Here is a 7,116-nt window from a genome sequence, read left to right on the forward strand (position 1 = left end):
ATCCATTTAATCTCAATACTGGTTACAACTTTGAAATTCAATAGATTGAAACTGGCTAAACCAAATTTGATGAACTTTATGTTGTTGGAAAGCTAAGAAAAAGATCTAACTCATGCCACTGGTCCCTTGGTCAGATACTTGGTAGAATAAATGTGATAAAAATAACAAGACAGGGACTTTTACTTATTCAAATAATTATTAAAAATCAACCAAAATAGATATTAAGTTAATTCCAACTCTAGTAGCTCACATATGACTTACACTAATTGTTTCTGCAAGAAAATGGTGTGGTCACTTTGCATGATCATGCCCTAGTTTAATTAATGGATCATTTGACTAGTTTAACTAGTTGATATTATCCAAAACTATTAAAGTAAATCTTGTGAAGTTGTATACTTCATTTAAACTTGTCTCACATGAATTCATGGGATGATTGGACCCCTGGTTTCAAACTCTCTTATATGAATTACTTGAGATTTAAATCAAATGTAGTGTGATTTAAATAGTATGAGGTGATCTACCTCATTTAAATCATTTTCTTCAATAATAATGATGAATGGTTGACTTGGGTCAACATAGCATTCATGTATTGCTATTGAGAAATTAAATCTTAAGAAGATTTCAATGAGAGGAATTTATTCCCCAAACACTATATGAACATTACTTATCACATATGAATAAGAGGAAAGCATTTTCCTCAAGTCACCCACCAATACACTTACTTATTTTATGTGTGTGCTTAGTATAGTTTGTGTGAAGTAATGATGTGTTTAGTATAGCCTTTGAGCTTGTTTGGTGATTATACTTCGTATTCTAAATTTAGACGCTAGCACCGGAGATTACCAAGAGGAAGGAGAATTCTACCCCGAAGAAGAAGGAGAAAACCTAGAGAACTACCAAGGCAAGATAATACTCTTGCAAAGTGCAAAGCTCACCTTGAGCAAGGCACCATGATACTTATTTTTCTTATACAAGCCTATCTTATGTGTACACCATACAAGTTCTACTTGTTGTGTTTTACAAAGAGGAATTAAAATTGGGATAGAGAACAAGATTACTAGATGAGTAGAGATAGCAAAGCAAAGTAGCACCCCTCATGATTAGTGCTAGTGCTAAAGTACTAAAATTTGACTACATTAGATGGGAGCATGTGAATGGTTGAATTTGAAACCTTGGGATGATGAAGCATTCCATTGAAGAGTTTGGTTTGGATGTGAACAAGAGAAGAGGGTGATTTTTGATAAAAACCCGATATTGGTTTGAATGCGATACCTTTCCAATTTTTGAGTACCCCCACAATACCCGATTATGGGTAGGGCTTAATCGGAAGTTTATAGATTTTAGTATGAGTTCCCTCCGAACACACATCATAGGGGTTATGCCGAGGCTGCCTCCGTTGTTGAGAAAGGATGTGAATTGAGGTGAAATTGTACGGCCAAGCCTCGTGCGGTTCCCGAGTTAACGGTTGGTTTTCACCGGGAGGCCAAGCTCATGGGGAGAGGTGCTCATACTAGGATGTGTAAGTGAAAGGTTATGGTTGATGATCCGCGTGCATCGTGTTACGGTGACTCGGAGTTATTCCGACGGATGAAATCAAATGTTGTGGCACAAGTGTGCAACCTCTGCAGAGTGTAAATCTATTCGAATAGCCGTGTCCACGGTTACGGACGGTTGGAAGGGCCATACAGCTTCCGGTGTCAGATTTTTGAAAGCTTTAGTAAATGTGAATGGTGACTTGGTGACTCTTTGGGTAATTGAACAAATGATGTGGGAATGACACTAAGGTTCCCACATATGTTAGTTAGCACATGATCCAAGCTTGTGAACTAAAATATGGCTTATGCAAGTTAAATTAGAACTTAGTTTCTTTAATAGGCATTTTACAATAGTATTAGTTTGCAAGTACTTGAAGTACTTACGGCTTTGTCCCTGGCTATTCAAATGGCCAGAGTACGAGGAGGAACGGAACTATCACGAGGATGACCGAGCGGGACGCCTACGACAACTAGGGGTTTCGACGTCAAATGTTGGCCCTGTGGACTAGAGAGTCCCGTTACTATTACGCTTCCGCTATGTATGAACTTACGTATGTTGTTGATTGTGAGATCAACTATTTGTGTAATATGAATCATGTGATTCAAGATTGTAAGACATTATGGCTTGTAATAAATAATGACTCGTGATATTCGACTATTATGCCTCGCAACAACATTATCCTGGGATTGCGATGAATGACATAATAGGCATCCGGACTTAAAAATCCGGGTGTTGACAAGTTGGTATCAGAGCCATTGTTTGACCTTAGAAAACCTTAGTTAGAATGGGCGTTCATAAAAACATAACTTTGAAATACAAAGGAAAAGGTTATTTATGAAAAGTTATTCATATTCTTGTCTTGGAGGTTTTTTTTCAAAACTTGATAAAAACATGCTCTTTATTATTATGTCTACCTAAAACTTTGCCACACTTGATCAAATGTTTAACTTACTCTCCTAATTCACTTTCAGATGGAGCCCAACGCACCCGTCAACACCAAGTTTTACCAACTTGGTAACGGAGGCAGCTTGATCTTCGAGCACGATCTCACCGCGGTCTCGAACTTTCCGGGCGCCTCCGGCCCGAGTTCCATGGGATCCAGATGGATGATCAGCCTGGCGGAGAGCTACAGTGGATCATTACTGTGGATCTGAGGGGGAACATGGAGTCTCCTACCACGGACAGGATCCTGTTCTCCTTTCGTGAGAGCAACTGGCTCGATGGACTGGCACGCGGCCTGCAGGAGGCACTGGCTCGCCTTTGCGGACAGAACACGGTACGCCTGCTTGCGTCCCGTTTCGCTCACCTAGTGAAGCGTGATGCCAACGGAGTACCTATGGATCTGCAGTCCCACCCTGAGCTGAGGCATCACGCCGAGCATCTAGACTTCATGCTGTATCACACTCAGCTGGATCTGGATAACGCCCGGATGTATGCGAACCAGACTCACCTCGCCCTGGCTACACATGGAGATGCCATCAAGCATCTGTCCCGGTGCCGCAACAAGCTTCGCCTGAAGTGCGCGAAGAAGGATGTCACCATTACACGCCTTCGCGCACAGATAGCATCACTTGAGGCCACCGTCAAGGCCCGAGGAGGAGCAGCTGATGGAGATAGAGGAAGACGAGGTCGGTATCGATATTCAGGGAGGAGACGCCTTCCTGAGTGATGACGACGACTTTGAGGAGGACGAGTTCACGGAGGAGGAGGACTACGAGTTCCTGGAGCCAGGACCTGATGATGTCGTTCCCATTGACATCAAGGATGAGGGTAGTCACACTTGAGCACTGATGTAGGTGTGAGTTGTATCCCGTCCCATGTATCGTAGCATGAAGGGTTCTTAAAACCCTGGGTATGAGTGTGTTTTCATTCCTTGTATCGTAGTCTGAAAAAAGGGTTCTTAAAACCATGGGAGAAATGGCATGTAGTTTGTAATGTGTTATATGGAATGAATGAATGTTTGTGTGTGTCATCCAAAGCATTCAAATTTTTCTTAAATCTTGAACTCATTCAAAATAAACCATAAAAATTCCCTCTTATCTTATAATCTCCTGTATGTTCAGATGGCCCCTCCCAATCGCAACAACAACGATGCCATGATGCAACTGCTGCAAACCCTGCTTCAAGACAGGGAGACTGAAAGAGCTGAACGTCAAGCCAACATCACTGCACTGCAAAATCTTGCAAACCAAGGCCATGGAAACCATGATCATCCCGGATCCAAGCTCAAGAACTTTCAGAATACCAACCCTCCGGTGTTCAGCAAGACGGAGGAACCCCTCGATGCCGATGACTGGCTTCAAACCATGGAAAACAATCTGGAGGTAGCGGGAGTGGAACCCAACGAGATGGTCCTGTTTGCCACTCATTACCTCGCAGGACCTGCCCGAGCCTGGTGGATTAGCACACGTGCCATGAATGGAGGTCAGTTCATGACTTGGGCAGATTTCAAGCTCAAGTTCAGCAAGTACCATGTACCCCCGGGTCTTATCAAGAAGATGAGGGACGAGTTCCGTGAACTGAAGCAAGGTCGCATGACGGTGGTAGAATACCGCGACAGGTTCCTTACCCTGTCAAGGTACGCCCCCGATGAGACTGATACTACTGAGAAGAGGCAAGAAAGATTCCTGAATGGACTGCATGATGAGATGCAGTACGGTCCTAGTCAACATCCCCTTTGCGGATCTAGAAGCCCTTGTTGACTCCGCCATTCGGATGGAGGGCAAGTTAAACCAAGCCAATGAAAACCGCAAACGTCGAATGATGCACCGAGTGGGCCTAGCAACGCCCGAAGTATCGCCTCAGCTCAAACGGAGGTTTCACTCCGAGGAACAACAACAAGCCCCCTATGCGAGAACTCGCCCCGGTTATCAGAACCGGAGTGGAGGAAACTCCAGGCCAGGAGGCAACACCAACCACTACAACAACAACAACAACTTCAACCGCGCTCCGCCCGAGCTCCCAACAACAACAACAACACCAACACCGCTCCAAGGATCGGAAGCAACGCCGTTCCTGTCGCCACCAAGGACAAGTCCACTATCACTTGCTATGAGTGCGGAGTGGTGGGGCACTACTCCAACGAGTGTCCCAAGAGACTCGCCAAGCTCGCCGGCAATACCGGCCGCACCTCGCTCGGCAGCAACGCCGCGTTTCCACAGGAAAGAAGTTCGCCCCCAACAACCCCAATAACCGCAACGGCCGTCTCTTCCACATGAATGCCGAAGAAGCCCGGGAAGCACCGGATGTTGTACCGGGTATGTTTCTGTCAACTCGGCACCTGCCCGAGTGTTGTTTGATTCCGGAGCATCTCATTCTTTTGTCACCGAAGACTTTGCATCAACAAGTAAAATTCAACCCCTCGGTTTGAAACATGTCATGATAGTTCAAATCCCCGGATCAACCACTAAAGCCGAGAAAATTTTGTAAAAATGTACCCATCGGAATTCATGAAGTAGAGTTCTATGCCAATTTGATAATTTTGGGAACCAAAGGTTTGGAAGTGGTGCTGGGAATGGATTGGATGGCAAAACACCATGGAATGATTGATCGTGCCAAGAAAGCCATCACCATGACCAGGTAGCACCGGTATCTTAGTGGAACATGTCTCCGAACTACTACCTAGAAAGTTTACCCGCAACCGGAGCGTAGCCAAGCCAACTCCGGATCAAATCAGGGTCGTTTGTCGATATCCCGATGTGTTCCCGGATGGTTTACCCGGTATGCCCCCGGATCGGGATATCGAGTTTATCATCGAGTTAATTCCCGGAACCAGGACCTATAGCCCGGAGAGCCTACGAGCATGAACCCAGCGAGCTAGTAGAGTCTGAAGAAGCAAGCTCGGATGAACTGTTAGCCAAAGGTCCGATTAGACCAAGTGCGTCACCTTGGAGATCCCCGTTTTGTTTGTGGATAAGAAGGATGGTGCCAATCGTTTATGTACGGACTATCGTAAACTTAACGATGTCACCATCAAGAACAAATACCCTTTGCCGAAGATAGAAGATTTGTTTGATCAGCTAACCGGAGCTATAGTGTTCTCAAAGATTGACCTCAGGACTGGATATCACCAGCTGAAGATCCGAGCATCAGACATTCCCAAAACTGCCTTTACCACCAGATATGGATTGTACGAGTACAATGTCATGTCATTTGGATTAACCAATGCCCCCGCTTATTTCATGAATCTCATGAATAAGATCTTCATGAACTTCCTGGATAAGTTTGTTGTCGTTTTCATCGATGACATCCTCATCTACTCCAAATCTGAGGAAGAACATGAGCAACACCTAGAAGCTGTCCTAGAGACCCTGAGAGAGCATAAGCTGTATGCTAAGTTCAGCAAATGTGAGTTTTGGTTAAAGGAAGTTGGATTCCTGGGACATATCTTGTCCGCAGGAGGAATTGCCGTAGACCCCGCCAAGATCAAGACTGTTGCAGAATGGAAAGCCCCCACCACTCAGACCGAGGTCCGTGCTTTTCTTGGATTAGCCGGATACTACCGCAGATTTGTAGAAGGCTTTTCGAGTATCGCTCGACCAATGACCCAATTGCTGAAAAAAGATAAGAAGTTCGAATGGACGGACAAATGTGAAGAGAGTTTTCAACAACTCAAGCTTAGACTGACCACAGCCCCAATTCTGATCATGCCGGACATCACCAAACCCTTTGATGTTTACTGCGATGCATCCAAGATTGGTCTCGGATGTGTGCTTATGCAAGAAGGCAAAGTGATCTCTTATTTGTCCCGGCAACCGAAGCAAGCATGAGCAGAACTACCCCACCCATGACCTCGAACTCGCAGCCGTAGTTTTAGCACTGAAGGTGTGGCGTCATTACCTCATGGGTAATCGCTGCGAGATCTATTCGGATCACAAGAGCCTGAAGTATATCTTTACCCAGAAGGAGCTGAACATGAGACAAAGAAGATGGTTAGAACTGATTAAGGATTATGATATGGAGATCCACTACCACCCCGGCAAGGCCAATGTGGTAGCTGATGCGTTGAGCAGATTGCCGTGTCAGTTAAACTCAATGATAGCAGAAGAACAACCCAGCTTGTATCAGGAGTTTGAACAGTTTAGAATGGAGTTAGTCAGTGAAGGATTCCTAGCCAGCATGGAGCTACAACCCACCTTGATTGGTCAGATCAAGGAAGCTCAGAAGGGAAATGCCAGCATTGACGGAATCAAGACCCAGATAGTCGCAGGAAAGGCCCCAGGATTCACTGTGGATGAAGCCGGAGTTCTTTGGTACAAAGGACGTCTCTGCGTACCATCGGATTCAGACCTGAAGCAAGTCATTCTGAAGGAAGCCCATGACACCCTATACTCTATTCACCCCGGAGGTACCAAGATGTACCAAGATTTGAAGGAACAATTTTGGTGGCATGGAATGAAGAGGGAGATCGGAAGCTACATCGCCAAGTGTGATATCTGTCAGCGAGTCAAGGCAGAACATCAGCGACCCGCAGGATTGCTGCAACCCTTACCGATTCCGGAATGGAAGTGGGACTCGGTAGGAATGGACTTTATCACCTGGTTTACCCAAGTCCAGCAAAGGCAACGATTCTATATGGGT

Source organism: Lolium rigidum, chromosome 7 (genome assembly GCF_022539505.1).
Source record: "Lolium rigidum isolate FL_2022 chromosome 7, APGP_CSIRO_Lrig_0.1, whole genome shotgun sequence".
In the NCBI taxonomy this organism is placed as follows: domain Eukaryota; kingdom Viridiplantae; phylum Streptophyta; class Magnoliopsida; order Poales; family Poaceae; genus Lolium; species Lolium rigidum.